Source organism: Rhipicephalus sanguineus, chromosome 1 (genome assembly GCF_013339695.2).
Source record: "Rhipicephalus sanguineus isolate Rsan-2018 chromosome 1, BIME_Rsan_1.4, whole genome shotgun sequence".
NCBI classification, from domain to species: domain Eukaryota; kingdom Metazoa; phylum Arthropoda; class Arachnida; order Ixodida; family Ixodidae; genus Rhipicephalus; species Rhipicephalus sanguineus.
In genome coordinates, this window is record NC_051176.1 from 300,213,501 (window position 1) to 300,222,535 (window position 9,035).

Here is a 9,035-nt window from a genome sequence, read left to right on the forward strand (position 1 = left end):
GAGACCGTTATTCATGTTAATGCGCGACATTGACTGTTCGGAACTATGGGGTTCAACCATGGAGAAAGAAGTATTTGAGGAGGAGAGTCTCTAGGCCGCGGCAGCGCGCGTGGGCGGCGCGATAGCGTCACGACGGAATGCGCTTTACGCCGAAGCACGACAGATGGCGCTTTCGGCCTGTTGCCATCTTTTACATGCCCTTCTATAGACGCGACGCATAAAAGTCGTGATAGCGGCTCGTACAATGTAAAATTTCTAAGATTTCTGTCTGTAACATCAATCGGTAGATATGACAGATATTTGAGCTGCAGTTACTAATCGATACTGCCCGAATTATAGGACGTACAGCGCTTGAAACGAACTGCTAGTAGTGGCCCCTGAGCAGACGACGTCTGCCGCCGCATACACGCGCCCCTCGCTCCTCGCTCGTATGTTGTGCGCGCGCATGCGTAGGTGGCCTTGGGAGGGAAAGTTCCCTTCTCGATTTGCTGGTTTTTTTCTCTTTAGCGTTCTCAGTGGTTTCCGCGCGTTGCGCCGGCGACGCCTACTCTTCGATGTTTGCGCGCGCTTTTCACGCCGCGACAAAGGAGAGTGCTTTGCAGATTTCGACCAGTGCTTCTTCAGGATGGGGTGAAAATGTTTCGTGCCGAACTGCAGCAGTGGGTACGCGTCCTGCAAGGAGAAGGTAATTACCTTCAAAGCTCTTAGTGAACCAGTAAGGTTGGAAGCGTGAGCTCGCGCCATACCAAGAAAAGACCGACAGCTGACGCCTCGTGACTACGTTTGCGAGAAGCCCTTCTCGGACAGTGACATAGACAGACGGCGCTATTATGGCTGGCTTGGTGGCGAAGTTCTCCTTGACAAACCGAAACGGCCAGTGTTGTTACAAGACGCCGTGCCTTCAATCTTTCCGCGCTGTCCCAGCTACTTGTCTGCTGTTCTAAAAAAAGACAACGTGAAATTTCGACCACCTGGGTTTTTGCAACGTGCACCTAAATATAAGCGCACGGGCCTTTAGCATTTCGCCTCCATCTAAATGCGGCCGCCGCAGCGAGCTAAATCTGAATTGATGGCATATAGGGTAAGGCCCATCATTCGTTGAAATAAATTATACCTAACTCATTGAGTTCACGTTTACAAAAATTATAAATTTCACATTGTACAAAATATATCACGCTGGTAATTTTCCTGTATGTGACGCCATTTTTCTCGTTAATTTACTGAAAAAACTTGGATTGCGCTCGAGCTTCGCCTTTAAGAGTAGAACGCGATAGTGTAACCGGGCCCCATGCGCATCGCCTTCTCAAATGCTGGCCTCACCGAAACCGACGCCGACACCGGTATTTCTGCGAAACGAGCTCTTTAACGCTGTCGCGTTGAAATTTGGAGCCGGCGAGGACGCACAAAAACACATCCATTCGGGCGTGAAGCGCGAACGGCGAATCAGCGACGAATGGCCTTGAACCGATGAGCATTGGAGAGTGCGGTGAGAGGGACGCGCGCATTTTTCCTTCTCCGCTAGCGGACTCTCACGACAGAGGGCGCGTGATCGCTGTGCCCGATTCCGTGACTTTATGAGGACGCCCGAGCGAGCGCAGTTTCACCCCCTCAAGAATTCTTGCTCCTTGGGTTCAACCTAGTCCTCTAGTTCAACCAACTCCCAGAAACAACCGCTAGCAGCCGTGAAGTGGGACACGCCGGCGAGCATTCGCCGCCGGAGAAACATGGCGCGAGTAGTTGGCGAATGCGAAACCGCGGAGAGCAGTCAGCGGAAAGAAGAGTGAACAGCTAAAAAAAAAAGAAAAATGTGATGCGCACACAGCTTTTGTTTTGTATGTAATTTACTTTTTAAGGTGTTCACAGCAGTAGCGTAGCCAGAATTTTTTTTTTTGGGGGGGGGGGGGGGTGTTCAACCACACTTTATGTGTGTTCGCGCATGCGTTTGTATATACACACACGCAAAACTGAAATATTTGGGAGGGGGAGGCGCGGGGGAGGGGCTGAACTTCCCCACCCCCAGCTTCGCTACGTCAGTGTTCACTGTAGTGATGCAGAACGATCGATGGTACTATCGATACTACCGATAGTTGAGTCACTATCGAACTATCGATGGTAAAAAAAAAACTATCGATAGCACTATCAATAGTAAATTCGACAGTACTAAAGTACTATCGACAGCATAAAATGAACCGCGTGAACTCATTGCGACCTAAACTTGGTTCCTCGAGTGCGTGTTATACGGTGGAGCAGGCTGAAGGGCGAGAAAGTTGACATGTTTGTGTTCTTTCAACATAATGCTTGCCTGACACTTCATAATCAAGGATTCAAGCCTTGCGCGACTTCGTGCAACCTTCGCAAAATTTTAGATGCGAAGCAGCTTTTGCTCGGGGCTGTGTCCGGCGGAGGCGTAAGCGCTCCACTGCGCATGCTCCTACTCTCTCTCCTCTACTCTCCTACGCTCCCCTATCTCGCGCGCCTCATTCTCTCCTGTGCAACGCCGCGATGAGCGCCCTCCCAGTAGTGTAGCCAGGGGGGTCACACCGGGCCCGTGCCCCCCCCCCCCGAATTTTTTTGCTATGGCACACAGAGCCCGAAATGACACTCTAACACATCTGCCTGCCCGGTCCCCACTTCAGGTCAAGGTGGTGCCTCCCCCCCCCCCGAAAAAATTTGCTGCCTACGCCCCTGCGCCCTCCTACACTCCTTGCCTCTCGCGCGCCTCATTCTCTCCTGCGCAACGCCGCGATGAGCGCCAGCGCATGCGCGTCCCCTCCCCCTCTCTCTCCTCTCCTACGCTCCCTCCTCTCGCGCGCCTGTCGACCGCGTTCCCCGCTCGCGCTGTGAGAATTAACGGCCAGGCTAGAGGGAAGACACGACGCGCGTAGCGTTCCTCTTCGCGCTCCATGACGCTTTGAATGGATGGATGCAGCTTACGGCGCGGAACTTCTCCCCAGCTTAAGAACCTGGCGAGCCAGCTCCTAAAAAAAATCACAGCAAATCCACGGAGTGAATGATGATGAGTGGGCGAAGCTGCGGAGGTTCATCGGTAAACCGTGAATCTTCCGTGAATTCTGCCCAACCGATGTGAGATCGGGCGCGTTTATACTAAAGGTTCGATGAGTTATGACGACTTGCAGCTTAATTTTACATGTACGCTGTGAATTTTCATTGTTTAGAAAACCATTGCTTTAGAAAAATCTGGCGTCTTTCGTTAAGCAGCTGGCGTCTTTTCGTTTTGCTTTAGAAACATCTGGCGTTCTTTCGTTTTGCTTTCGTGAATGATGATGAGTGGGCGAAGCTGCGGAGGTTCATCGGTAAACCGTGAATCTTCCGTGAATTCTGCCCAACCGATGTGAGATCGGGCGCGTTTATACTAAAGGTTCGATGAGTTATGACGACTTGCAGCTCACTTTAATTTTACATGTACGCTGTGAATTTTCATTGTTTAGAAAACCATTGCTTTAGAAAAATCTGGCGTCTTTCGTTAAGCAGCTGGCGTCTTTTCGTTTTGCTTTAGAAACATCTGGCGTTCTTTCGTTTTGCTTTCGTGAATGATGATGAGTGGGCGAAGCTGCGGAGGTTCATCGGTAAACCGTGAATCTTCCGTGAATTCTGCCCAACCGATGTGAGATCGGGCGCGTTTATACTAAAGGTTCGATGAGTTATGACGACTTGCAGCTCACTTTAATTTTACATGTACGCTGTGAATTTTCATTGTTTAGAAAACCATTGCTTTAGAAAAATCTGGCGTCTTTCGTTAAGCAGCTGGCGTCTTTTCGTTTTGCTTTAGAAAAATCTGGCGTCTTTCGTTAAGCAGCTGGCGTCTTTTCGTTTTGCTTTAGAAACATCTGGCGTCTTTCGTTGGTTTATTTCATCAATCAAGGGCGTTTTGAACAAAAGAGATCACGCACAGGAGAAATCTCACCAGGCACTACCTTGGAGGTAAACAATGGCTGCTAATGGGAATGAGAGACAGAAGAAGTCGGCTTTTAGCTAACACTTACACTTCTACTAACGTTTCCTACTGGAACATGCCAATGGCTGCTAATAGGAAATGAGAGACAGAAGAATTCGGCTTTTAGTTAACGCGCACGCTGCGAATTTTTTATTGTTCAACAACGCACAGGAAAAATCTCCCACCGGCACCACCTTGGAGGTCAAAGCGTAAGACTTGTTACGGACTACGACTACTACGACGACTACGAGGGACGAACGGATGCCGCCTTAAGGAGCTTCGCCCCTAAAAATTACACCATCTCCCGCTCAAGCGAACCATCTCCCCGCTGCTTCGCATCCACACATGGTTCCCTTTAGCGGGAGATGGCGTAATTTTTTAAACAGCGAAGCTGTTCTTGGTAAAGCCTTTCAGGTCCGTGATACGTGGTAACGCTTGCGGGCATCATAAACGGGTATGCGCAGCAGACATTGGGTAAATCCCACTACTCACCACTGGTCCACTTAAAATGAAGGCAACAGTTAGTCCAACAAACGAGTATGTGCCGCAGAAATCTGTCGGCCTTTCAGAAAACTATCATCATCGTAAACTTGTATGTGCCACAGAAATTGGGCAAATCCCACTGCACGCAATTTCCACTAAAAAGAAGAAGGCAACAGTTAGCCCAACAAATGGCGTGCGCGTTACCACAGTCACACCACCGTCACGTGATACTTTGTGGTTATAAAAGGTGGTGGCTATACCACCATATCAAAGCTTAACAAAGAGTGCTTAATAAAGAGTTAAGCGAAGGCTTCTTTGTAAACCTGTGCATAAGAGTGCTATGGTGCCTAAGATGCTAAGAGAGTGCTAAGATGCAATAAAACTACACTATACCACCTCAAAGACTTGCAAAACATAGAAATGCGTCAACCCGACGAAGAGAACGCCACCAGCTTCGATGTTTCATCGGTCCCCGCGAAGCGGAGGTGGTTGAATTTCTTATTTCAAAACAAGAATATCAAGAATTATGTTTGTTAATTGTGAGGTGTAACCAGTTACATTTGAATATGAATTTATTGATGGACATATTGCAGTATTCAGACTGCGGGAATAATTTATTTCTTTCGCCAAAAATAGCCCATAAATTAAACAAACTCAGTATTGTTGATAGTATAGGCTATCGCAAATGTTTGGCAATATCGAGGGCCAACAACAGCATAATTATTCACAGCACTGTCGATATCATTGAGTGGTGATACTAGCGATGGTATTCTCGATTTCCCCATCAGTAATACTATCGATAGTTTATGGATAGTAGTACTATCCTGGAGACTTACAAAGAGGGTTCAACTTAAATTGAGGACGACGCAGCGAGCGATGGAAAGGAAAATGATAGGTGTAACCTTAAGAGACAGGAAGAGAGCAGTGTGGGTCAGGGAACAAACGGGGGTTAAGGACATCATAGTTGAGATCAAGAAGAAGAAATGGATATGGGCCGGGCACGTAGCACGTCGGCAGGATAACCGGTGGTCATTAAGGGTAACTGACTGGATTCCAAGAGATGGCAAACGCGTGAGGGGGAGACAGAAAATTAGGTGGGTAGATGAGATTAAGAAGTTTGCAGGTATTACGTGGCAGCAGAAAGCACAGGACCGGGTTGATTGGCGGAACATGGGAGAGGCCTTTGCCCTGCAGTGGGCGTAGACAGGCTGATGATGATGATGATGATGATGATGATGACTATCGATAGTTTCTTTAGACTATCGCAACTCTTAAACGAGGACACATTGCTGACTACCGATCGCAGCGCGACAAGCAGATTGATCCTGTTTTGGCTTCACTTTCTGTACATTGGTGCTGCGGCCGTTCCGAGCACTCCCATGTTCTAGTACACTCTAGTTCAGGTAAGGCAATTAGGCCCCACACAGACATGAAAGATCCGTTCGAACATAAGTCAAGTTTAACGAACGGCTCCACATGCACGGATGCCGGCAGTATCAGGCAACCTATGTTGCGGATGAATTAAAACGTCGGTACCAATTTAACGAAACAGAACGTATTAGCACTTAGGCGAGCTTCGCGAGGCGCACCTAAAGCGAAGCAATATGCTGTGTTAAAATGACCCACACGCATCAAACCGAGTATCACGGTAGTTTTAGCGCACAAAATGAACAAGGACGAAAAAGAACGACGCGGACACTACGTCGTTGTTTTCCGTCCTTGATCGTTTTGTGCGAAAAAAAAAAAAGTGCACATGAATTATCAACAGGCACAGGCGCCGCCCCACCCAACTATTGTTAAACCTATATAGTGGTTCATCGCGAGCGGGGCACCTTTCCAACACCACTGCCGACAGAGGAGGGCGCCGCCACAACTGTGTTGAAATCCCCCGCCGAATCAGAGCCACGCATGTGCACTCTGCTTTCAACGCCAAAGAAAAGCTTACCCGCGCCTAACATGACACAACTTTGCCTTGATCCGGATGTAATGATACACACAAATATGCTCGCTACGTTAACAAATGCTCACTTATCGTCAACCGGTTAAGAAAAACTAAGTTAACAGAGTTATTATCGCGCTCTCGGAGTTAATAAAGCGCTGACCGCAGCAGTTTATTCTAGCAGTAACAACAAAATGAAGCATGAACATGAAACATACAGTGCTATAGGGCTGCAAAATCGAGGTGTGTAGCCTGGGGGCGGGGGGCTCTATCAGGGCAGCCGAAACGCCTTTTTTCGCATTTTTTTTTTATGGTCGGTGTCCTTCTTTTAATTTTCATGACGCACTTAACGAAGAATGTGTAGCACGAAGAGGAATATCCGCAACAGTAATTAAATAAAACGTACCTGGCTCAAAATACATCACGCCAGCCCTTGCTCTGGATGCGAAATTTTAAATTTAGTACGAGCAGTCCGGCAGCATTAGAACACCACAAAGCACGATATGCAACACGACCTAAATGTTGAACGTCAACAACGCGCACGCTAGCATTAAAAAAGAGAATTAAGGTGCGCGTCTATTCTAGTCTTTCCTTACTCCATCACAGTGTGTGTGTCAGTCAAGCTTTTTACACGGCCTATATAAAATAACGCTGCCGCAAAAGGAGAGTGCATACTATCGATACGATGGCCGGAGTCGCGAGTCTCCGTCTTGCTCGCCTGGCCAACGGCCTGGGCATCCCCGGCAAACTTCGCGCGCACAGAGGCCAGCGCAGCGTTGTGTACCACGTGACTTATGCAACGCGCTGCTGAAATACTCCCGATAAAGAGGTACTAGTCCCACAGACGCACACCGCATTCCTGCGCCGTTATTTTTTAACCCTAACTAAAAATGTGAATTCATAACTTCAAATGCTAAAAACGTTGATATAAATACAAGCTACATGAATAATTGATGCGCGCAGTGTTTTGACTTTCGAAAAAGCTCGGAATGAAAGCGCGCAGAATTTGAAACGTATGGTGCAGCAACAGGAAACGCGATCATGAACAAATTTTGAATAGTGGTAATCTTTACTACAAAACGGTTATTCAACGTCTACACGCGATATTTTTTTAAGACAGGCGCCGATCCTGTTGGATCAAGGCCAGTACTGCTGTGTCTCCCGTCTTCGTAGTTGGCGCGCTTTATGAATGAGGACTGTGTTGCGGTTACACTACTTTACTTTTGCTTCGCTCGGTTACTAGAACCGAAAGCAGCTAGTAGTTAGATGCATTGCTGGTATCAGGATGGTTCATGTATACTTCACATATCAGCAGAACCTGCTCAAAAATATCGTATATTTGTAGCCTTGTTCATTAACACCCCTCAGATGAGGGTGTTAATGGGGTGTTGCAAGGGTGTTTTACATATGAACAACCAAACTCTGAAAATAAGGGTGTTCTCAAGGGTGCACCCGTATTACACTCTTAAGGGTGTAGAATTTTTTCTGTGTAGACACCGGAATGAGCTTGCTAGGCTCGTAATAGAAGCAGAAATGATTGAAGAAAAAGGCGCGATCAGTAAAAGGGTGTCCAGAGCGCCCGTGACGACGCTGAGAGTCACCATCTCCCGGTGCCGTCTTGAGCGGAGCCACCAACTTGATAGGGGCTTCCCTCAATCATTGTCCTCAGGACGTCTCGATATCAGTAATCCATCCTTTCGCGCTTTCCTGCGTGGCGGCGCACGTGGTGACGAGGCGCCAGTTCCTTGAATGGTGTCGATTGGTTTGTCATTGCCATGAGCGAACGGCAGAATGTGTATCGCGCATGTGCATGCATATATATATTTGCCTTTGTTGTGAAATTAAAAGTAGTTGGAAGTCAGCGTTTGTCTCCGTTCGTCGCTCCTTTTTTGTCCGTTGTGCTGCGCGCTGTGAAACATCATCGATCCACACCAATTATAGCCCGGTCACGTATACCTTGCCTCGATAAAAGAGCAATAGGCAAGCATCGGAAACCCATTCAGAAAGGAAGGGAGATATGGGAAAAGGAAGCGCTTCTTTTCTTTTTAGGTCAACAATTTATCCGTTCATTGAAAGGCACCGCACGTCTTCCACGAGTGCTTCTCATATTCTTAAGGAGGCTACTGGGTCACGAGGATCGCCAGACCTTCAACGAGCTTCACGAAGACAGTAGTCTACATTTGGCAAAATGTTGTGCGTGCATGCGCCCCTCGTTGATTCTGAATTGCATGGTGATCGTTAAGCAGCGCTCAAATAAGGTGAGGACCAAGGAACGGTAGACGTAACAGACGCTGAGTTCAACATCGGTTTGGATCGTGCGCATTTTACCTCTACGTTTTATTTCTGCTCGTTTTTTTTGTTGCTTTTTTTTTAGTGCTGCTTAAGAATAACCTTGCAACATTACCAACCCGCCCACACTTGTTGATTCTGAGTTGTTTGAAGAACACACTGACATGACCGCAATCTTCAGTTTTGACCACACAGATATACCGAATTGTTTTTCATAACTAATCAGTCGAAGCAAAATATATTTCAATGGTCGCGGCAAATCAAATCATTGCGATGAAATCAGTCTCCTAACTTAATGATGACCGATAGCAACTTCCCTTCTGGTGCGCCAACATGTGAATAAAATGAAAATATCACTTATGGCAAATA